This window comes from Mauremys reevesii, linkage group 2 (assembly GCF_016161935.1).
Source record: "Mauremys reevesii isolate NIE-2019 linkage group 2, ASM1616193v1, whole genome shotgun sequence".
In the NCBI taxonomy this organism is placed as follows: domain Eukaryota; kingdom Metazoa; phylum Chordata; order Testudines; family Geoemydidae; genus Mauremys; species Mauremys reevesii.
In genome coordinates, this window is record NC_052624.1 from 236,418,668 (window position 1) to 236,444,184 (window position 25,517).

Here is a 25,517-nt window from a genome sequence, read left to right on the forward strand (position 1 = left end):
GTAAGATGGACTTTCTGTGAAAAAGCATTGGCTTCAATTTCTGAGAATTACTTTGCGCTGTGTGCAACTTGGAAGGTTGCAAAGAATGTAAAGATCCTGAAATGAGAGCTCCAATTGGTGGCCTCACAGCTCAAATGGAAATGTTTAATTTCCTCTCTGGGATTGAACTTGGTCGGAAAGTCCTAAACAATCCTAGACAATCTGTCCAAAACTCTGCCAGGGTCAGACATTTCAGTAATAGGCCACTCTCTTATGAAAATACCACCTAATTAATTTCAGTCCATCCGATCAGATGAAAGTTAAAACTTATTCTGGGAGCAAATGCACCAGGAAAGTTGAATGGAAACAGAATCCATAAGCGTCCAAGACAGAGAAAAGTTGTCAAGAAAATGCAACTACATATAGGTGAACCCAGCTATCAAAATTCAGCCAAGGAATTTTATAAGTATATCTACTTTGAAATATTTGATTTTAGTGTCCAGTATTCATTTAAAATTTGTAACCTGTCTGTTCCAAATTATTCAAAAGCTTGAAAAATTCATAACTCCAAATGTAACAGAAATACAAGTTCAAGACATGCTTCAAGTGTATGGCTTCAATTTAAACCATGATCGACTGATTTCCCAGCTTCATTCCTTGCAAGCCAACTGTCAGCTTACAGAAAGATCATGGCAGTCATTTGCTGGTCGGCTGTTTTCCGAAGTGGTGATGCTGATAAAATTTATTGTGGTGGTAACCAGTGCTGTGAACATAGTTTCAGTGTCCTACATCAGATTCAAACATGACTTTGATCCACAATGGGACAATCATGACTCAATTGGTGTTTGATTTTACATGTTCACAAGGACCTACCTGATGACTTAGAGCTTGCAGATGTTGCTGAAGAATTCATTTCAAGAAACCCAGGGTGAAGATCACTGTTTGGAAGTCTTACAGATCTGAAAGCTGTTCTTTTCACTCGAGTTTTAAAAAGTAATGCTGTCTTGAGCAATTTTGTTTCATGACTAAATTTGTCCACTTTTAATAAAGTGAGATAAACTGTTTCAAACTCAGTGTATCCTTCATTAATGCTATCCCTAAAAATTTGTGGAGAAGCTACAGCCCACTCCAAGCTTTTGCTGTTTACCCCCATGCCTGTTCACAGAGTGAATATCCTGGTCAGAGAAAAAGACCAGAAATCAAACCTAGGCATCTGGCAACTTACACTTTTCACTTTTATAACACCTCCTACCCAAGGATCTCAGTGCACTTTACAAACATGCATCAAGTTCGTTTCTCAGCCTAGCTGTGAGGCAAGGTTTAATATTCTCATGTTACAAAGGAGAAACCCTGAGGCCCAGAGACAGTAAGTGATATGACCAAAACCACACAGGAAGCCTGTGACAGAACTCTGAGTAGAATGTAGTCCTCCTGACCTCCCTGCTGTGCTTCACCCACAAGACTATCCTTCCTGGCTGGGTGCTTTTCATAGTAGTGCAGAATGAAACACTGGGCCAACCAGTTCCGAACACACCCATTGCAGTAGTTGCCATTGCACAGAGCACCATCTTTTAAAACGTGAGACCCATTCTGCAGAGTCCACTGACACTCATGGGAGTAAGAAAGACTATCTCTATGTGTGTTTGTGGCATGGATCCCTTATTTTGTAGAGCAGCAATGAAGTGTATTAATTTACATAGTCTTGAAGTGTTGCTGATCAGCCTTTCAGAAAGGATTTCCTTTATAACAAATCAGTTAAGATCATCTGGGAGAAGAGAGTTTTAGGGGCCAAAACACAGAGATAATAAAGAAAGGAAAAGGTTGGCAGTTTCCAGAGTGTGTATTTTTTTACCCCTGTATTTTGTCTGTAGAGTCATGCAATATGGTAATGCTTTAGAGCACTGGTAGGACTAGTTCTTGACAGAAGCAGTTCTTCCTTTGGGAATTCCACTAGGGGATAAAGCAACATAAATAACAAGGTAACACTTCATTTTAAGTAATTGGATGGCATTATTTCATGTGATACCCCTTGGAACAGCACTGTACTTACCCTGTGAAAACTTGTTTAAGTCACACACAAGAAATTGTACAGAAGCCAGTTCTTTGTTGGTAAATTGATTTAAGTGTTTTATGTGCCACTTTTTGAAAAATAAACTGCATTACACATAGACCAGATGAAGAGCTGTAGAATTACTTAGGGTTTGAGGATGGGGGGGTTCATCTAGAGCTGCACAAGTCTTGATTACATAACACCTGGTTTTCCAACTTGGATCATGTAATGGATAGTTACAGCAATATAGGGATCACTGTGAAATGGCTGGGGCATTCTGCACACAAATGGCATTTTCTGACTGGTTTTTGGCGATCATGGACACATTGAAAGGAGGTGATTTATACAGTCTTAGAACTTTTGTTTTGATCATTCAAACAGGAAATTCAATTTTTTTCAATTTTGAAATATTATAGTGATTTAGAATATTGTAAATGAATATAATTACCATGGTATAGGAGCCATGAGATAAACACAAGCCAACAGATACAATATCTTCCACTTACTATTTAAAGCTTAGACAGTGTCTTGATTATGTTTTTTAAAAAACACAATCAAAACTGAAAACTAACTATATCCTTCAAGCAAAATATGGCAACATAAAAAATCAAGGGCCAATGCACAGGGCTATGATGATTTAATTCGCAGGTTTGTCTCCAGCTGCATTCATTGAGTTTGTCCATTGACTTTATTATGTTCTGGACCAGGTCCTAAGTGAGATTGTTCAATTTCTTGTACTTGAGGAGGTGGATAGTTGGTTCCAGTCAAATGGAAGTATTTTGGTCACTTTCAGCTGCTAATACTAAAAGAAGCTGCATAGCTGGGGGCACTAGAAAGGAAGTTAGGGTCCTTTAAAAAAATAGATTTGATCTGAATGTTCCCTTAAAATGGTGTAGCCCACTTCACAATCTCCCCAATAACAAAAAGTATTTTGCTGCCAATCAGGCATTCGGGAATTATTACAACCATTCATTGAGAATCGACAATTGGTCATGTGCATTATAACAACAGCCCTCTTTCTTGTCTCCGCTTGCACATTCAAGCAAGGAAACAATAATACCGGAGAAGGGAAGCAAAGGGCTGCCAGTATGAGAGGAGCCAAAAGTTTGCATAGATAATATTAAGGAAGAAAAAAGCCATGGAAGCTCTTTTAATAAGGGCTAGCTGGCAAAGTGCTATGGAGGGTCACAGCCCACACTGCTACCGTCAAGCTAGACACTCGGACACATGATTCTTCAAGAGTAAGCACTCAGATTAGAGCTAGTTGGAAAATGGAAAGGGAGGGTACCTTGAAAAAAAACTTACTTTTGGGGGTGGGGGGAGGAATCACAAACCAAAATATATTGGCTGAAAACTAAAATAGTTTTATTTAGAAATGCTGCCATGGTGTCTCAAGGGAGTTGTAGTCCAGGTACCTCATAATCCCATTGTCCACTATAGGCTGGGTTACCCAGTCAGACTACATCTCCCATAATGCACCATGTTCTCTCTAGCATCTAACCTCCTTTCTTTAACCTGGCTAATGGACAAGGTACAGCAAACAACATTCTCCAATTGACTGAGAAGGATTCAGGATACTGACATGTTTTCAGCCAGCAACTGGTACAGAGCAGAGTGGTACTCACAGCTTTAGAAGGAAACATCTTGTACAATCAACAAATACTCTTGTATCACCTCTACAGTGATACATTGTTGACAAAAATACTCTGGAAAAAATGACTGAAGGCCTTCCACTCAGGCCGGACTCAGAGAACTATTAAGGACACCTGTTCCTCCACCTCCAAAGCCCTCATCTGCAGACTCTCACAAAGCTCACTATTCTCCTGAATGTTGTTAATGATTTATAGAAAGCCGTTGGGAGAGCTGATGTAGTGAAACAATATGGGCTGAAGTTCCAGCATCAGAGTGGATAAAAATTAATGGCTTTTTTAAACCCATTGTTGATATTTAAACTGAATTTTTTATTTAAATTAAATACAGGTTTAGTTAAAAAAATTAAAATTGAATTTGAAATTATTAAAATCTATGTTAAAGCCTAAAATTTATTATACTAAAATAATTTATATTAATTTTAAATAATATTAAGCAGTACTTGGGTGCTGCCAAACTTTAAAGAAAGTCAAAGCACTGAACTGGTGGAAGTCACTGGCTAAGCACCTGGAAGCTTGTTTTCCTCTTCCAATCTATGAATAAAAACTTGATGTGAGAGGATGAGATCTACTACTTCTAAAATCTTGAAGGACATGGTGATCAGAAGCAATCAGTTTGATCCACTAATTACAGAGAATACTTCCTTTATTTAATAATTCATTTATAAAACATATTTTGCATTTAAAACTAAAGTATCTTTCTTATGTATCCAGCACATTTAAGGTAGTTTATTTAACCAATTTTTAAAAAAATTAAAATGCTAGTTTTGTGCTTATTTTTAATTTATTCAAATAGAGCTTGGCAAAAATCAAAAGTAAAAAATTAAATCATCATCTAGTAAATACAAATGTATCATTCCCCATTTTCTAACAGCAAAAAAAATGTAAAAATTAAGAATCTGAATACGTATATATATATATATATATATATATATATTAAGCTACATAATTGCTTAAATGTGTATGGATTTAGTATGTCCTCCTGGATAGCAAAAGAAGCATCAAATTTAGTGCAAAGGTTATATTTGGTTGCAAATCAACAACTTGTTTTAATGGTTACCAACCAATGAGAAACAACCTTTCTTAGGATAATAAAAAGTATAAATGCAAAACAAGATTAAAATCAATTGTTTAAATCAAGGTTTCCTGCTTGCTGATTTAAATCACTATGCAAATCAGTTATTTAAATCACTGTTTGGCAAAATCAGCACCTGGCTGAAGCTAAACCAGGTTAGACTGGGTTGATGCTTGTAGTACGAGAAAATACACTGGAGAGCTTACTTTCTCTGTAATAACCTCCAATCACAAGACCATCTTCCTGAAGTGGTTGAATTGGTCCACAGCCTTGGTGTCCTACTGGTCTCTTCACATTACTGGACAACCATGGCAGCAATACATACCCTCTTCCATCTGTGACTGGTCAGAAAATTGTTCCACACACTAATCTAGCCACACTACTCCATGTATTCATGACCTCTAAGCTTCATAACTGAAGCTCATTATATCTAGGAACAAACATACATGCACTGAAAAATCTCCAGATGCTACAAAATGCAGAGGCCCATCTACTCAGCAACAGAGGTCACCACAAACAACCCAGCGCATGGCTCTGTGCACTGGCTCCTCACTGAATACAGAGTCCAGTTCAAACTCTTCATCCTGTTATTCAAAGGCCTTCAAGGAACTGCCTTTAGCTACCTGAAAGAGCTTCACTCCCTCTTGGGCCATGACTTCCCACAACTATATTCCAGTGGAACAATGCAAAAAGGGGGAAATTACTGAATATGGGAGATCGAACTTTCACAGGGACTGGATCTAGACTGTGGAATTCACAAGAGATGAGAATACCCCTTTAAGAGCTATATATAAAGAACACACCTTCACCCCTTTAAGAGCTATATATAAAGAACACACCTTCACCCCTTTAAGAACTATATATAAAACTTATTTCTTTGACTTCATTTTCCTTCAGCAATGTTTACATATATAGATGGGATCAAACCAGAACTCTGCATCCAAAGAATCTTGAAAGTAGGATTCAAATCTGAATCCAAACCCATATGTCACACCTCTATCTCTATGTTGGGGGGAAAAATCCTGTCATTTGGGGTTGTTTGAAATACAGATCAAAATATTGCAGCATGGTCCCTTTTCTAATATACATTGAATTACCCTGTAATGTTTGATGTGTCTGAACCCAAAATTTAAACCACAACTCAAGCAGATAGGGTGTGTGTTGGAACCCACGTGGACAGAAACCAAAGAAACTACTCATATATACCCCTGTGAGTGAAACCTCCATGTTTTGCACAGCTCCCATTGGCACCCATTTTGGAGGGATTGGTGAATGAGTTTTAAAAATAACCTATGTGTAACAGTTTAATTTACTGATATGTGTTTTAAATACTTCGATATGCTCCTCATGGTCAGTTAGAGACCCTTTGATCAAATGATTAGCTATAGAGCTAAGAGACTGAGACCAGACTGAAAGGATAATCTAGTGGCTGGGGTACAAGGCTAGGAATCAGGAGCCCCTAGGTTCAGTTCCCTTCTCTACTATAGAGTTTCCTGGGCAAATTATGCCTTATCTATGGTGACCAGATGTCCCGATTTTATAGGGACAGTCCCAATTTTGGAATCTTTTTCTCGCATAGGCACCTATCACCCCCTATCTCCTGTCCTGATTTTTGACACTTGCTATCTGGTCAGCCTAGCCCTATCTCTTAAGCCTTATTTCTCTGTATGTAAAATGGGGATAATAGCCCTTCACTACCTCCCAGGGGTGTTGTGATGACAAATACATCTATCTTAAATTGTGAAGCATTCAGATATTGTGGTAATGGGAGCCCTATATGTACCACAGATAGAAATAAGTAGAAGCTGCTGTATCAGGAATTTGATCAAATAAGGGGCTGGGAGGGTCAAACTAATATTTGTTTATTAGAATCTATTCAAATTCAGGAAATTTTAAAGAGAATAACAGGGGGAGTTGAGGCTTCTCTGAGTGGCACTGTTCTGTCAACTAAACACCAAGTGAGTTCATAATACACCAACTCAGCATCTCTTCTGGGCCTTTTGAAATAGCTGTTTTGTCACTTAGGAGGAGGCCAGAGCAGTGTAGTGTTAAAGCAAGAGGCTTCAAGTCAGGACCTTCCAAGTCTCTGAACGGAAATGGTTTTCATGTCAGAATGAAGTGTCAAACATCAGTCTCTGCTGTCATTTCTCCCTGCCAAGAAGGGGGAAATTTATACTTTGTGGTAAAGGCAAAGCGTGGTCTGATGATGTATACTATGAAGTTTGACTCCAGTACAAATAAACTGTTAAAATTTAGTAAGACTATCTCACCTTAACACACAAGGTATTTCAGCAACACTCTACAAAAGAATGAAAAAAAGATAATCTTCCATGCAATATGATTTACCAACCTTTCAATGACAGGAAGCAATATTTTCTTAAAGCCCCTGTGAAATACTGCCCACAATTGGTAGCTGTGGTAACTAATCACAATTTTTTTTAAAACAAGAAAAGATCATGCAATAAGAAAACTACAGCTCAGCCTAATTTTTCCTCATATTTTATGCCAAATGTATGTGGTGATTGACAGTTTGCAGCAGTAGCCAAAGTTTGGCTTTTTTAAATAACTGAAGCTTCTTTTCCTTTCAGTCTTATGGGATGTGTTGGGCAACTTCTGCCTATTATAAGACCACATTTCCAGTTGTGTATCTCTTTGCCAAACTTTAATCATTTGGGCTGAAATTTTCCAAGCCGAGGTCTGCCTCGGGCTGACTCTTTTTGGAAATTTTTAGACAAAACGGTTCATAAGATTCTAAGAATGAGGATGGGGAAAAAACCCATATTGAAATTCTGGTGACCTAGTCTTTGAACAGCTCTAGCACCCTCTATGCTTTGGAGCAGGGACTGGAAATTTAGCAGGACAGTGGCCTTTGTATCAGGGATGTGCTTTTTGCTATTTCCATGAAAATCATCCCAAATTTGGCCAAGTTACAAGTCTTTGAAAAACTGCAGTTCACAAATGCTCAGTAGCAACTTCTTAGTTTTTAGCACAGGGGTGAGCAAACATTTTGGCCTGAGGGCCACATGGGGTATGGAAATTGTATAGCGGGCCATGAATGCTCACGAAATTGGGAGTAGGGGTGCAGGAGGAGGTGAGGGCTCTGGCTGGGGGTGAGGTTTCTGGGGTGGGGCCAGAAATGAGGAGTTCAAGGTGTGGGAGAGGGCTCCATGTTGGGGTGCAGGGGGGGGAGTGAGGGCTCTGGGGTGGGGCTGGGGGGGTGCAGGAGGCAGTTCCAGGGGTTCAGAGGGCAGGAGGGCGATCAGGGCTAGGGCAGGGGATTGGGGTATGATGGCTCGGCTGGGGCGGGCTCTGAGGTGAGGCTGGGGATAAGGTATTTGGGTGCAGGAGGGTGCTCCAGACTGGGACCAATGGGTTCAGAGGCCAGGAGGGGGATCAGGGATGGGGCAGGCTGTTGGGGCATGGCGGGGTGAGGGCTCTGGCTGGGGGTGAAGGCTCTGGGGTGGGGCTGGGGATGAGGGGCTTGGGTACAAGAGGGGGATCTGGGCTGGGATCGAGAGGTTCAGAGAGCAGGAGGGGGAATCAGGACTGTGGCAGGGGTTTGGGGCACAGGAGAGGCTCAGGGGTGCAGGCTCCGAGCAGTGCTTACCGCAAGCAGCTCCCAGAAGCAGCGGCATATTGTCCCCTGTCCAGCTCTGAAGTGCGGCCAGGCTGGGAACCGCTGCCTATGGGAGCTGCAGGGGGTGGTGCCTGCAGATGGGGCAGTGCTCAGAGCCATCTGGCCATGCCTCCATGTACTATGTGGGAGCTGGAGGAGGGTCATGCCGACAGCTTCCTGGGAACCGTGTGGAGCGGGGTAAGCCCCTGACCCCATCCCCGGCTCCCCGCTCACCGGAGCAAGGCAAACGTCCAACCCCGCTCCCTGGCGGGAGCTGAGGGCCAAATTAAATGGTCTGATGGGCCAGATGTGGCACGTGGGCAATAGTTTGCCCACCCCTGTTTTACATAAGAACATAAGAACAGCCGTACTGGGTCAGACCAAAGGTCCATCTAGCCCAGTATCCTGTCTACCGACAGTAGCCAATGCCAGGTGCCCCAGAGGGAGTGAACCTAACAGGTAATGATCAAGTGATTTTTCTCCTGCCATCCATCTCCACCCTCTGACAGAGGCTAGGGACACCATTCCTTACCCATCCTGGCTAATAGCCATTAATGGACTTAAGCTCCATGAATTTATCCAGTTCTCTTTTAAATGCTGTTATAGTCCTAGCCTTCACAACCTCCTCAGACAAGGAGTTCCACAAGTTGACTGTGCGCTGTGTGAAGAAGAACTTCCTTTTATTTGTTTTAAACCTGCTGCCCATTAATTTAATTTGGTGGCCTCTAGTTCTTGTATTATGGGAATAAGTAAATAACTTTTCCTTATCTATTTTCTCCACATCACTCATGATTTTATATACCTCTATCATATCCCCCCTTAGTCTCCTCTTTTCCAAACTGAAAAGTCCTAGCCTCTTTAATCTCTCCTCATATGGGACTCGTTCCAAACCCCTAATCATTTTAGTTGCCCTTCTCTAAACCTTTTCTAGTATACAGTATAAACAGTATAACTTGTTTGAGATGAGGAGACCACATCTGTACGCAGTACTCAAGATGTGGGCGTACCATGGATTTATATAAGGGCAATAATATATTCTCCATCTTATTCTCTATCCCCTTTTTAATAATTCCTAACATCCTGTTTGCTTTTTTGACCGCCTCTGCACACTGCGTGGATGTCTTCAGAGAACTATCCACGATGACTCCAAGATCTTTTTCCTGATTCGTTGTAGCTAAATTAGCCCCGATCATATTGTATGTATAGTTGGGGTTATTTTTTCCAATGTGCATTACTTTATTTTTATCCATATTAAATTTCATTTTCCATTTTATTGCCCAATCACTTAGTTTTGTGAGATCTTTTTGAAGTTCTTCACAGTCTGCTTTGGTCTTAACTATCTTGAGCAGTTTAGTACCATCTGCAAACTTTGCCACCTCACTTTTTACCCCTTTCTCCAGATCATTTATGAATAGGATTGGTCCTAGGACTGACCCTTGGGGCACACCACTAGTTACCCCTCTCCATTCTGAAAATTTACCATTTACTCCTACCTTTTGTTCACGGTCTTTTAACCAGTTCTCAATCCATGAAAGGACCTTCCCTTTTATCCCATAACAACTTAATTTACATAAGAGTCTTTGGTAAGGGACCTTGTCAAAGGCTTTCTGGAAATCTAAGTACACTATGTCCACGGGATCCCCCTTGTCCACATGTTTGTTGACCCCCTTCAAAGATCTCTAATAGATTAGTAAGACATGATTTCCCTTTACAGAAACCATGTTGACTTTTGCCCAACAATGTATGTTCTTCTATGTGTCTGACAATTTTATTCTTTACTATTGTTTCAACTAATTTGCCCGGTACGGACGTTAGACTTACCGGTCTGTAATTGCGAGAATCACCTCTAGAGCCCTTTTTAACTATTGGCGTTACATTAGCTATCTTCCAGTCATTGGGTACAGAAGCCAATTTAATGGACAGGTTACAAACCATAGTTAATAGTTCCGCAACTTCACATTTGAGTTCTTTCAGAACTCTTGGGTGAATGCCATCGGGTCCCGGTGACTTGTTAATGTTAAGCTTATCAATTAATTCCAAAACTTCCTCTAGTGACACTTCAATCTGTGACAGTTCCTCAGATTTGTCACCTACAAAAGCTGGCTCAGGTTTGGGAATCTCCCTAACATCCTCAGCTGTGAAGACTGAAGCAAAGAATCCATTTAGTTTCTCCACAATGACTTTATCGTCTTTAAGCACTCCTTTTGTATCTTGATCATCCAGGGGCCTCACTGGTTGTTTAGCAGGTTTCTGATGTACTTAAAAACATTTTGTTATTACCTTTTGAGTTTTTGGCTAGCTGTTCTTCAAACTCCTCTTTGGCTTTTCTTATTACATTTTTACACTTAATTTGGCAGTGTTTATGCTCCTTTCTGTTTACCTCACTAGGATTTGACTTCCACTTTTTAAAAGATGCCTTTTTATCTCTCACTGCTTCTTTTACACGGTTGTTAAGCCACGGTGGCTCTTTCTTAGTTCTTTTACTGTGTTTCTTAATTTTGGGTATACATTTAAGTTGGGCCTCTATTATGGTGTCTTTAAAAAGCATTCATGCAGCTTGCAGGAATTTCTCTTTAGTCACTGTACCTTTTAATTTCTGTTTAATTAACCCCCTCATTTTTGCATAGTTCCCCTTTTCAAAATTAAATGCTACAGTGTTGGGCTGTTGAGATGTTCTTCCCACCACAGGGATGTTAAATGTTATTATATCATGGTCACTATTTCCAAGCGGTCCTGTTATAGTTACCTCTTGGACCAGCTCCTGCGCTCCACTCAGGACTAAATCAAGAGTTGCCTCTCCCCTTGTGGGTTCCCGTACCAGCTGCTCCAAGAAGCAGTCATTTAAAGTATCGAGAAATTTTGTCTCTGCATTTCGTCCTGAGGTGACATGTTCCCAGTCAATATGGGGATAATTGAAATCCCCCACTATTCTTGAGTTCTTAATTTTGATAACCTCTCTAATTTCCCTTAGCATCTCATCGTCACTATCACTATCCTCGTCAGGTGGTCGATAATAGATACCTAATGTTATATTCTTATTAGAGCATGAAATTACTATCCATAGAGATTCTATGGAACATGTGGATTCACTTAACATTTTTACTTCATTTGATTCTACATTTTCTTTCACATATAGTGCCACTCCCCCTCCTGCACAGGGGCGGCTCTAGGCACCAGCAAAACAAGCTGGTGCCTAGGGCGGCAAAATCTAGGGGGCGGCAAAAGGCTGGGGCCCCAGCTCATCCTGCCGCTGCGAGCCGAGGAGCGGCCCGTTCCCTGCTGCCGGGGGGGCGGCAGGCTGGGCCGGCGGACCTGCCGCAGTCATGCCTGCGGGAGGTCCACCGGAGCCCCGGGACGACTGGACCTGCCGCAGGCATGACTGCGGAGGGGGCGCTCGTCCCGCGGCTCGGCTGGACCTCCCGCAGGCATGACTGCGGCAGCTCAAGCGGAGCCGCGGAACCCCCGAACCGTCCGCAGCCGCGGGAGGTGCAGCCGAGCCACGCGGGACCAGCGGTCCCTCTGCAGTCATGCCCGCGGGAGGTCCGCTGCTCCCGCGGCTCCGGGGCGCCTCCCGCGCATGACTGCTTGGGGCGGCCAAAAAGGTAGAGCCGCCCCTGCTCCTGCACGACCTGTTCTGTCCTTCCAATATATTTTGTACCCTGGAATGATTGTGTCCCATTGATTGTCCTCAGTCCACCAGGTTTCTGTGATGCCTATTATATCAATATCCTCCTTTATCACGAGGAACTCTAGTTCACCAATCTTATTATTTAGACTTCTAGCATTTGTGTACAAGCACTTTAAAAACTTGTCCCTGGTTATTTGTCTGCCCTTTTCTGATGTGTCCGATTCTTTATGTGAATGTTTCTCATCTGATCTGGCCCTTATATTATCGTCTTCCATCCTCTGCTCCTGACTATAACCTAAAGAATCTCTATCAATAGACTCTCCTCTAAGAGAAGTCTCTGTCCGATCCACGTGCTCCTCTGCAGCAGTCAGCTTTCCCCCATCTCTTAGTTTAAAAACTGCTCTGCAACCTTTTTAATGTTTAGTGCCAGCAGTCTAGTTCCACTTTGGTTTAGATGGAGCCCATCTCTCCTGTATAGGCTCCCCACATCCCAAAAGTTTCCCCAATTCCTAATTAATCTAAACCTCTCCTCTCTACACCATCATCTCATCCACGCATTGAGACTTTGAAGCTCCGCCTGCCTACCTGACCCTGTGCGTGGAACTGGGAGCATTTCTAAGAATTCCACCCTAGAGGTCCTGGATTTCAGTCTCTTCCCTAGCAGCCTAAATTTGGCCTCCAGGACATCTCTCCTACCCTTCCCTATGTCATTAGGGTGACCAGACAGAAAATGTGAAAAATCGGAACAGGGGGTGGGGGATAATAGGAGCCTATATAAGAAAAAGACCCCAAAATCGGGACTGTCCCTATAAAATCGGGACATCTGGTCACCCTATATTTCATTGGTACCTACATGTACCATGACAACTGGCTCCTCCCCAGCACTACACAAGTCTATCCAGATGCCTCGAGAGATCTGCAACCTTCGCACCAGGCAGGCAAGTCACCATACGGTTACCCCAGTCATCACAAATCCAGCTATGTTTCTAATGATCAAATCTCCCATTACTAACACCTGCCTTTTCCTAGTGACTGAAGTTCCCTCCCCTGGAGAGGTAACCTCAGTGCGAGAGGCAACCCCAGCACCATCTGGAAGGAGGATCCCAACTATGGGAAGGTTTCCCTCTGCTGCCATTGACTGCTCTGCTCCCCTGGGCCTTTCATCCTCCTCAACAGCACAGGGGCTGTCTGACCGGAGGTGGGACAATTCTACAGTGTTCCGGAAAGCCTCATCAACATACCTCTCTGCATCCCTTAGCTTCTCCAGTTCTGCCACCCTGGCCTCCAAAGCCCGTACACGGTCTCTGAGGGCCAGGAGCTCCTTGCACCGAATGCACACATACACCACCCACCCACAGGGCAGGTAATCATACATGCTGCACTCGGCACAATAAACTGGATAGCCCCCACTCTGCATTGTCTCCTGCAGCTACCTAGTTAATGAAAGGGTTTTGTTTAAATCAAGAAGTTTTGAATGTAGTTTAGTTTACAGGTTTTAAAAAACAGCAAGTGAACCTTGCCCCCTTCCCACTCCCCTTCCAAACTCCCTTGTGAAACTCCCTGTTAGCAGCCCCTGGTCACAAAGCTCCCTGGTTGCTTGCGCACTGCTTTATAAAGCCCTGGCCTTCTTGATAGCCCTGCCCACTGACTAAGGCTTAGCCAATTAACAGAGGCTTCTAGCTTTCAAACCTTCCTTTGAAACTCAGAGCTTCCAACTGCCAGCCACAGCACACGGTCCTTCAAACAAACAACCAGACAGACAGACAAACACAAGCTCAGCACACAGCAAGTAACCCCCAAACACAAAAACACACTACAGACAGCCACTTACCCCAAGGGTGCTGTATTTGCTCCTCCTTCACCTAAAGAACTCCCTTGCGAAACTCCCTGTTAGCAACCCCTGTTCGCAAAGCTCAACAACTAAAATCTCCAACAATTCCATGCTGAATGAACGTCCTCCATCCACTCACAGCTCCAACATGTGATGGGACTGAGCATGCTCCAGCCCACAGCTACAGGGGCAAAGCTGGACTTGCCCTGTAATATATGTACAAGCTTGTGCTGGGGCCAGGCATCAGAATGAAGAATGACAGCCTGTCTCTCCTATGCTCTCACTGACACACGCTGCTGCTGGCACCCAGGGAGTGTGGGCAAGGAAGCCATACAATACAAATGCAAAGGGAACAAAAGTTGGATCCAGGAAGGGAAAGGAGTAGACTGGGAAAGGAGTCTGGTGAGAAAAGCTGGGACTAGAAACTGAGAATGGTTTTTTTGGGGGGGGAGTCTGGAACTGATTGGGGAGGCTGGGACTGGGAGCCAGATTGGGGGGCAGGGGAAACAGGAGACACTGAGATGGGATGAAGACCCTGAGTTGGAGACTAGAACTGGGAGTCAATGGGCATAGGGAGGGGAGAGACAGATCCAGCAAGGGATTGGGAGTAGGAAACTGGGACTGACTGGGCAAGGAGAGTGGGGAAAAGGAGTAGCAGCAGAGGATGGAACTAGGACTTGCTAGAAAAGAGACTGGGACAAGAAGCCTGAAGTGTGGAGGCTGGAGCTAGATAGAGAGGACAGGACTAGGAGAAGGAGACAGGAGTGAGGAAGAGACAGCGACAAGTGGAAGGGATGAGCAGAAGGGGTCAAACTGTGGGGGAAGGAGGAAGAGAACCAGGAAGAAGAGTCTGTGCCCATTAGAGAACACTCCTCTCCAGAGCCTGGAATGGAACCCAAGATTCCTGAGTCTCCCCATTGCTCTGTTACAAGTACCTGTGAAACCACAGGCACAGCACATCTCTGATCCCCCTCTAGTGCTGATATACATAGAGGATGACAACCACTGCTGCTATCAGTTACGCCATTAGCTCAAGTGGTAGAGGTCAGTTTGGTGGATCTAAAGTTCCCAACCCTGCTAATGACCTACGTGAGGCCACCTGACAGAACTTCTCTTTTTTTAAGTTTGCTTTTATAGAAACCTAGGAAATCACACACACATACACACACACACACACACACAATGTTAAAAGAATGCTAAGGCTGTCAAATCAAGCACTCAAAAGTTACAATATACCAGAATTTAGGTTGCCTGTACAAACCTAAGTCAGCCCTCTTGTGTAGCTGCATGATGATGATAATATGGTTTTTAACTACAGGCCCCAGCCTCATTCAGTGCACATGATGGACCTGCTCTAAGGATGAATCAGGGTTGTGTACCTATTGCAGTTCCGGAAACATGGCAGGCCTAAGCCTGCCACCTTAGCCAGGGGCAGGGAGGGGCCAGTGAACCCAGGTCACTGCTGAATACTAAGGGCAACAAATGAAAATTAGGGATGAGAGTTAAGGTCATAGGGCAAAAATCAGGGAATCAGAAGGGGACACCGAGAAGAGAACCCCCGACAGCACCCATTTCTCTTCAAAGACATCTAAGGCGTCAGACAGTAGACACTGCCCAGAGGACCTTTGCTTGGGGGCATGACTTCACAAGGGATGAGAAGTAGGCCCCACAGTCAAAGAGCGCTCTCTCCCCAACATCCATCTTCCCCTCCTGGAGTGATAGCTAGCCATCTTGGCTGGCACCAAGAGGAGGTCAGCAAGGAGGTCTTGCAACTTTGTAGATCCACAGATGGAGCATGCATAAATGAGGCAGTGTGGGGAGAAGTACAGTCAGAACCTCAGTATGAGGTTGTGGAAGAGCCAGAAAAGGGGCTGCAGTCTGATGCACCCAACATAGATGTGTGCCAGTGTATCCCTCTCACTGCAGAAAGGACAGGTGTCAGGGGAGTTTGTACTGTCCCAGGTATATTCCTGTTCTCACAGCTCCATGGAGGAGCCACCAGCTGATATTCCCTGTGGGCCATGGAACCAGACTGGAGTAAAGGTTGGCCCACGAGGGTTCCTTGCCCTCCTAAGGTGGCAGCAGGTCCTGCCACTTGGTGACAGTGCAGGACACAAGGGTGAGGAAGTGGATGTTATGAAGCATGAGCGCATACGTTGTGCAGGAGGTCAGACTAGATGATCATAATGGTCCCTTCTGACCTTAAAGTCTATGAGTCTATGAGATGTTTTCTGGGTGTGGTTTAGAGATGGAGGGGCTGGATGTCATTCAGCCAACTTTGGTTGCATGTTGGGGGTGGACAGGGAGGCTTATGAGGCAGGGGCCTGATGACAAATTCTAGAGAGACTGGAATGAGGGGCAGGCAAGGAGCACCCTCCTGCAGGACCCCTCAAGAAAAGCAAGAGAAGTGGTAGGCAAGACTGCCCACACCTCCTGGAGCACACAACAGGGGACACACAGGGTGGACAGCCCTATGCACTGGTCTAGCATCTGTGGTCCACCTTGTGCCTCCAATCGTAATCCAGGAGGACTCAGTCTGGTGACACTAGCCAGGACCAATCTCTGGCAAACAAAGAGAGACTCCACCACGTGCATACATAGATGAGAGTTGTGTAGCAGGGGTTCTACAACGAGGTCCTCCTCCTTCAGTGGCCACTTTAGACCTGGTCACTGAGACTAGCTTCCAGATCCTGAGGAGGTCCTGGTAAAGGCCAGCAACTCAGAAAGGTCTCAAAGGAGACCTCTTGGGTGAAGGTAAAAGAGCTGTTGGTCGTATCGGAGCCCTGGGGGGCAGCAGCAGAAGGCATGCATCATGCTCCAGGCCAGACTACCGGCTCTGCAAAGGAGCTGTCTATTTGACTTGAGACTCTGGTGTCTGATTTGCAAAAGAGCTGAGCACTCACCACTGTAGAGGAATGCCATGAAAGCCAACTTTGCACATGAGAGTGTTTTATAATGCTAAGTACTCTGAAAAATCAGGTCCTAGATCTCTCAAATTGAGCACCTAAAATTAGTGGATACTTTTGACCTTAATCTGTGCCTCAATTCCCCATCTGTACAGCGGAAGTACCACCACCACCACACCTCACAGGACTATTGTGAAGACATTAATTCATTTGTGTGAAGCATCAGATACTGTAGTGAGGAGCACCATAGGAAAGCCAATGAGGAAATTAATAATTCTGCATTCAGAATAGGATTTGAAAAAGAGTGCAGTAAAAAACACCCAGGAACCCACATGGAACAATGAGGATAAACCAAATATTACATAACTGCACATTCTGAGAGCACTGTCCACCTTGTGCACTGAATGTGCACATAATGTATATATGCACAGGGGTGCCAAATTGAAATTGTACCTTCAACTCCAGCATCTCGATACTTTTCAGTGCTTGACTTTGCAACCTTCCTAATGTTGTTTGAATGTATTTTTGTGATCATATTATCTCCCACTATTATCACCCCCTTTCCAGAGGTACCAAGCACATTCTCTCCATAGCTCTTCTAGGGCGGGCCAATTAAACATACAGCTGTTAAAGCCCATGGAACTATGTTTTGTTCATGTGGGTGTCAAATATAATCAAATAAAATCTTTCCATGGACCGAATGAAAGATAAGAGTTAACCTAAAGCGGTAGCGTAGCTTCACAGCCTGGTGACTACACTATTAAAGGAAATCATCATATGAAATATGAATCATAGCTCTTTCAGTAGCTATTCAGTGCAGCCTGGGCATGTCTGTTGTGCAGGGCACTGAAAGAAAATGACTGCCTTACATAGCACATGAACTAGAAACAAAAGTTTTACCTTATCCGCACTAAAAAGGTTACAATTTAGCCACCAATGAAGGCTAAAGAAGTGTCTCATCACAAACAACTTATTGCTTAAAGGCTGCATAAAATGAGACTGACTCAGGGTACGTCTACACTACGGGACTATTCCGAATTTGCATAAACCGGTTTTGTAAAACAGATTGTATAAAATCGAGTGCGCGCGGCCACACTAAACACATTAAATCGGTGGTGTGCGTCCACGGTCCGAGGCTAGCGTCGATTTTTGGAGCGTTGCACTGTGGGTAGCTATTCCGAAGCTATCCCATAGTTCCCGCAGACTCCCCCGCCCCTTGGAATTTCCGGGTTGAGATCCCAGTGCCTGATGGGGCAATAATCATTGTCGCGGGTGGTTCTGGGTAAATGTCGTCAGTCACTCCTTCCTCTGGGAAAGCAACGGCAGACAAGCATTTCGTGCTTTTTTTCTCTGGATTGCCCTGGCAGATGCCATAGCATGGCAATCATGGAGCCTGTTTTGCCTTTTGTGTCTGTCACCGTATGTGTACTAGATGCCGCTGACAGAGGCGATTCAGCAGCGCTACACAGCAGTATGCTTTTGCTTTTGCATGACAGCAGAGATGGTTATCAGCCATACTGTACCATCTACCAATCCATAAATTGGTAATAAGATGATCGTGGCTACCAGTCCTTTTGCACTGTTCCATTTGCTGCTGTCATAAGTGCCCCTGGCTGCTCTTAGCCAGGGGCAAAAAGTTAAAATTGGGAATGACTCCTGAGTCACTCCCTCCTTTTTGGTATCTAAAAATAGAATCAGTCCTGCCTAGAATATGGGCAAGTGTACTAGAGAACCACTGTATCAGAGAACCAGAGAGCACAGCTGCTCTGTGTCAGATCCTGCAGAAATTATGATCTGTATTCTATTCACATTGGGTGCTCCTGCAACAACCCCACCTGTTGATTCCGTTCTTCCCTCAGCTTTCCTGGGCTACCGTAGCATTGTCCCCCCACTTGTGTGATGAAGTAATAAAGAATGCAGGAATAAGACACAGTGACTTGTTAGTGAGATATGAGTGGAAGGCAGCCTCCAGCTGCTATGATAGTCCAGACAGGACAGTAAGGAGTGTGTAGGAGAGGAGCCCAGCATCCCCCTGCTAGTTCAGGGGCACTTGAATCTTTTCTTTACACATGAAGGGTGGGGGCTGATGGAGCTCAGCCCCCTGTTGTTATGACGACGATGGTTATCAGCCATACTGCACCATCTACCAGGAAAAATTAGGACCAGGCGCCCTTGATTGACCTAACAGATGCTGGTCATCATGGTTACCAGTCCTTTTGCACTGCCCCATGTGCCAATAGGCTGATGACGAGGACGGGTACCAGTCGTATTGTACCATCAGCCAGCCATAGCGTGGGGGGAGCAAGGATGTTGGTGTTGAGTGCTGCACCATCGCGTCTATCTGCAGCATTCAGTAAAGATAGGGTGACATGTAAAAGAGTCAAGAGAAGATTGTTTTCCCTTTCACTTCTGGGGGTGGGTGGGGGGGTGCGTAAATTGCCGAGCTATGCCCTGACCCACCGCGGACACTGTTTTTGACCCTAGAAGCATTTGGAGCTCAGCCAAGAATGCAAATGCTTTTCAGAGACTGCAGGAACTGTGGGATAGCTTGAGTCCTCCAGTCCATGAGCGTCCATTTGATTCTTTGGCTTTCCATTACGCTTGTCACGCAGCAGTGCGCTGAGTCCCTGCTATGGCGTCTGTCTGGAGATATTTAAAAAATGATTTTGAATTTCGTCTTCTGTAACGGAGCGCTGATAGAACAGATTTGCCTGCCCTTACAGCGATCACGTCCGCATCGTCCATGCGGGAGCTCTTTCTTTATTTTGATTTTTAACTGCATCACCACCCGTGCTGATCAGAGCTCCACACTGGGCAAACAGGAAATATTCAAAAGTTTGTGGGGCTTTTCCTGTCTACCTGGCCACTGCATCTGAGTTCAGATTGCTGTCCAGAGCGGTCAGTGGTGCACTGTGGGATACCGCCCGGAGGCCAATACCGTCGATCTGCGGCCACACTAACCCCAATCCGATCTGGTAATACCGATATTAGCCCTACTCCTCTCGTTAGGGAGGAGTACAGAAACCGGTTTAAAGAGCCCTTTATACCGATATAAAGGGCCTCTTAGTGTGGACGGTTGCGGCGTTAAATCGGTTTTACGCTCCTAAAACCGGTTTAAACGCGTAGTGTAGACCAGGCCACAGTGGCACAACAGAAAGACATTAGAAAATCCCTGTTCTTTACTTCTTTAAGTGGAAATTTGGCTCAACACTCCATCTCAGTATGCCAGCTTTATCTCTGGTGACAGAGTAAAGACCAACACAGTCTAATAATTCCCTAGTATTAGGTCCCTCTGGTTGCCCACCAGCTCTACCACTGCAGCAAGCATGTCATTTAACTGCTGCATAGCGAGTAAGTGAGACTGAGGTTTGGTAACTGGCAGAATCACAAAGATGGGGCCCTTTCTGGATTGTGCAAGATACTAGCCAGGCTATCCTTTGTAGGCAACACCAATAAGCAGGCAGTCTGGCCAACTGCAAATGGGAAGACAGAAATCTGACAAATGAAAGTGAAAAAGATTTTTAAAGTTACCTAGGAGACCTCATTTCATAGTGAGCTTCCTTTAATAGCTATTTCATTCTAGAATCTCACAACACTCTACTCTGACTCTTTGGGTAGGAGTAAATTGTAGCTCCCTCTAGTGGCTGGAGCACTGGGGGTTATGGGACTTACTAGTAGCGCTAGCTTAACTAGTTATGGTTTAGCTCAGGGATAGGCAAGCTATGGCACGGGTGCCGAAGGCGGCACACGAGCTGATTTTCAGTGGCACTCACATTGCCTGGGTCCTGGGGCTCTGCATTTTAATTTAATTTTAATTTAATTTTAAATGAAGCTTCTTAAACATTTTAAAAAACTTATTTACTTTATACACAACAATAGTTTAGTTATCTATTATAGAAAGAGATCTTCTAAAAACGTTAAAATGTATTACTGGCACGCGAAACCATAAATTAGAGTGAATAAATGAAGAGTCGGCCCAGTACTTCTGAAAGGTTGCTGACCCCTGGCTTAGCTGCTGGCAAAAACCTGTGTAGTTAGAGCTGAAGTACAAGGATCAGATCTTAGCTGGTATATATTGTCATAGCGCCATGGACTTCAACTGAGCTATGATGGTTTACACAAGCTGTGAATTTGAGCCCCAGGGTTCTAGTCTCTGCCTCTGTGTGCACGTTCTATGTGGCAGTTGTGACTGCTCTCTGCAGCAGGTTGATTTGTTACCCACCATAGACGTTAGTTGTTGGGTTACAGATACATGTACCATTCACGTCCCCAGAAAATCCAGATTGTAGCAGGGTAAAGTCTAATCATTTATTCCAGAGGGTGCACTATCCAAAAAAAGTAATTTTAGCATTGAGTTGTCATTGTGTGCTCTAGAAAACATGAAAGTCTCTAAGGAGCAAAAACTTCCTGTAACCAATGCCTTAAACTTTGCCCCACCTTTGTGCAGAACAGGCAACTTGTGGAAGAATGTCATCCAGCCTAACAATTGACTATTTCTTATGTACAATAACGTCAGACTCTTTTTTTAAATAAGAAGCTGGCCGTCTCCCTTCTAAAATAATTCATCTGTTTTATGGAGTGTTGATCTGATTATATACAATTCCCACAAGAAGGGAAGTACCTTTAGAATAAGGACTATTCAGTACTAGTACAGGATTTCCCCTTGTTGTTGATAGTTTCCTCCTAACCCAAGGCGCAACGAATCCCAAAGAAAATTCAAAGGGGCCATCTACAGACAATTAGGCATCTACATTATACAGCAAACATTGTTCAATCTAATTGATGTTTTCCTTACAAAATAAAAAATAGCTCTGCTCACTGTTTAACGTGCTGCAGAACTGTTCTTGCTACATTTAGGATTCCCCTCACTCTCTGTTTATACTATACAGAGAGTCACATCATGTACTCTCCAAGGCCCAGTGCTTATACACAACCATTTCCTAACAGTAAGTCACACTTACTTTTACTTCATCTTCAAATATTGAAATTTAATCCCACAATCAACCAACTTCCTCAATACCCTACTACCTCAACGAAGAGTAGATCAGTTCTCTCCTATCAACTGACCAGTGTCATGACTGAAAAGCACTTAAGCTAAATGCCTTCATTGACTGGACTTAGCTCCTAAGTGGGCCTAACGTTCAACAAAATCAGAAAGACACATTTTGAGCACAAGTCAGGGTGTAACTGTTGCTTAGGCCACATGCTAGATCTCTGCACAGGCATGAGTTCCTCCCATCATGAATTAAAAATAGGCATGAACTGGCTGTAAAAGTTTGATCCTAGCCAAACCTGGGAATACAGAGTCAATTTCCCATGGGGCAGAAACAGGGAATGTACAGCAGAAGGCACTTAAATAGATTTTTGTCCAATAGCTCCACACCTACATTCAAGGAAATACTTTAGTAACCCAATACCCAGAGGGGCAGCTGTTGAAGAATGCTGGTTGTTCAATGGAACTGCTGTAGATCATTCTGAGCATACCAGCTTTTATGCCATATGAAACTCCCAATATATTAGTCTACAAGACTCTTCTCGTGCTCCGACCACACTTAGATAAACCCCTTGTAATTATTTGACAGGAAACATGATCAACAAGTCATGCTGTCATGTATTTTTCAACCACATTCAGCAAACATGAACCCGAGGCTTTCTCTGTCCTTCGTCAGCCAGACAGCCCATCAAATCAAGTGAAAACGTATCCACAGAAATCCATTCCAGCTCCTTCCTGTTGCTTTAATTATATAGTTGGATCTTAGCCTGTGGCTCACCTGACTCTGGCTTACTGAACAAAGCTCAGATTGAGAACTATTGCTTTTCCCCCTCCGTTTGAATCCTTCACATATCGTAAACGCCTCCATGTCTTATTGCCTGTTGACAATTTTTAAGCATCTTTACTACAGCCAGTGCAGCTATTCATTCATTTTTCATTCGTTCCCTTACTTCCATTTCCCGAGGGCCCTGTGTTTTAGTCTTCTCGCTCTTTCTGGAATTCTATTCCAATTAAAATAGTGTTCTGTTTTTTTTATTGCCATTCCTGTAGCTTCTGTCTGCAAGAGAAGCAGCACAATCCAGAGATTTAAATGCTCATAGGGAAAGTGTTTATCCCACTACCGGGTTTTTTTGTTTGGTTGGTTTATTTATTTATTTTAAAGTCCACTGATCATCACAAAAACATGGGAAATGCAACTAATGAGAAAAAAGTCCAACCAAGATCTAAGAACCCAGAGCCACAGGTAGATGTGACACTGTGCTGCATGGCACAGGTGCGCATACAGGACGAAACGACACATGCGCGCAGCAGGTAGAAGAGAGATAGGTTCCATTATATTAATCTCTGCATTAGACAACCTTAGATGTTACACATTAGCTCTGAGAGGCTCAAGGCTCCCTGGACCTCCCCGGAGCTCCCCATCTGTGGTCAGGAAGGGGAGAGCAAAAGGTATGACTCTGCTGACTGGCACTGAGGTGGGAAAGAGGAGGTACAGGAAGATGGCTCTGCCTATTCTCTGCCTCCTTTGCAGCAAGTTGTTCCAGGAAGGAGCAACTTGATAGTAGCCCCAGAACTCTTCCCATGCATATGGACCACTGCTCTGGGCATTCCTTATGCAAGCCATGCAAATGGGTAGAGAAGGCAACTTATTCCTCCATAATTTGGCACCACATTGGCTAGCTATTTATAAACAGCGTATGAAAAATTAACAGAACGTGTTATAGGGTTAGCACTTTGAAAAGGATCAAAAGGAGTATGGAGAAAACAAGTTATCACTGAGGAACTATAAAAACCAGGGAGGGAGAAAATGATTCCCATTGTCCATTGTCTCTCATCACACACCTTTTCCACATTTTTGAATCCCATTCAACACTGGCATTTCAAGTTTTATTATTCTAAATGCATGTCAGTGCCTGCGTCTCCTGGCTCCGAAAGAAAGGGCCAGTTATAAATACAAATTAGAAGCTCCCCAAGAGAAGAGAGACGCATCCAATCAAGACCCAGGTGCACCATACTCTTAGAAGTTCAGGTTGATTGGTTACTGCTTGGACATCAGATGCTTATATTAGTGGATCAGTGCACTGAGTCACCTGGCAAACTTCATAATTCACCCCTGAAGCCCTTTCATTTAAGGTCTTAAAAAGGGCTTTGTAAAATGTTTTTGTTACCGTCCCACCCCAAGCCCATGACTACCCATTATTCACTACGGCCTTCCAGCCTTGTGGAGAGAGCATGTTGGAGACCAAATTTGGAGCTTCTGGCAAGAGGTTCCTGTGACTAGTCACACAATATAGAACAGGAAGAAGGATTTCAACTTATCTGTACTGACTTGGCTGGTTCTTGGGAAAACCTGGCTGGCTTCCCACTGCTATGAAATATTCTAAGAAGTCTTCTGTCAACATTAGGCATGCTTGCCATTTTGCCGGTGAAGAGAGCCATAGCCAGGATTTCTTTTTTCCACATAATCCTAAGAAACCAAGTTATGCTACCAGAGTTGCCTTGGGCTTCAACTAACTGGTATTTCCTCTCCACAAAAGCTAAATCTGTCACTTCTGTCAACTATTCCCCACCACAGACACAGAATTCTAATTCTAGAATTACCCATTTTTATACAGTATTGATCAAGCTTTCTAGATGTGTTCCACATTTCAACTTGTTCTTCTCCCCCTCCAAGAAAAAAAAATCATCTTTGCTTTCAGGCTTCTCCCAGTAGTTCAAGGTCTCTCCATCATCCTACATCCCCCACTGAGCTCAAGCCCCATAACACACATGTGCAGCCTGGGGGGATCACAAAAGTTGTAGCACTTGGGGTATAATTTGGGGCCCTGTGTTCAGGATGCAGATTTGACATACAGAAATATCCCTTCTCTTCCCCTTCCATTTAAACTCATGTCCCTATAATTATCTTCCAGCTGTCAGGGATGAACAAAGCTCATTTAGTGACACTCTTGATTGGCCATCAGGTATCAGTATATTGCAATTCAAGGATAGCCTCGTGTAAAAGCCTATTCTGCTTTTTCTTACCTGTTGTAGTAAGAGTAGTATTAGAGTATCCACCGAGCAGCAATGGAAAAATAGAACAATAAAACTACTGCATTGGTATAAACTGGTAATGAATGTATTTTGTCTGGAAATCAGAATTTCTACTCACCAGAGTACTGAGATTCTGAAACAACCTTCTGATAGGAGGAGGGAGGGAGGGCAAACAAACTTATCAAGCTCCATCTTAAAACTAGTTGGGTTATGTATGAGCTATTACAAGGGGTTGCCTGCAATAGCAGGAAACTGGAGTCAATGACCCAGGAGATCCCTTCCAGTCCTATGTTCCTAATTACCTCTATACCAGTGATACTCAGACTGAGGTTCACGAGCCCTAAGTGGCTCTTAAATGTGCCTTCTGTGGCTAATAATTAAATCACATGGTGTTTTAATATCATGTGCTGCAATCTAAGTTATTAGCCAATCAGGCTGCTTTTATTGTTCTATTAACCAATCATAGTTGATAAAATAAGAATACTTAGTCAGTCATTTTGGTGTGAGAATTATATAAATTGTACAAATAGTAAATGAAACAATAAATTCACACAACCGTGGCTCTTTTGGGTAATGCTGATTGCTAATTTGGCTCCTGAACCACTGAGGTCTGAGTATCGCTGCTCTCCCTGTACTATACTTTTACAAATAATGAGCAATTTTCATCTGCAGATCTTAAAAATGTTTACAAAGTGGGGAGGGGGACAAACACTGTTCTCTGCATTTTACATCTCAGGAAACTGTGACACAAAGTTAA

At 43.7% G+C, this 25,517-nt stretch overlaps 1 long non-coding RNA gene across 1 annotated transcript in view; it reads right to left on the minus strand.

Annotated features, from left to right (window-relative positions):
• The window catches only part of LOC120396569, a 47,254-nt gene extending 22,274 nt beyond the window's left edge, over positions 1–24,980 (minus strand). The window contains exon 1 of the long non-coding RNA XR_005593232.1: positions 24,879–24,980. This is a non-coding gene — a long non-coding RNA (uncharacterized LOC120396569). The remainder of the gene's footprint in view (positions 1–24,878) is intronic.
• Positions 24,981–25,517: the final 537 nt, after the last annotated feature.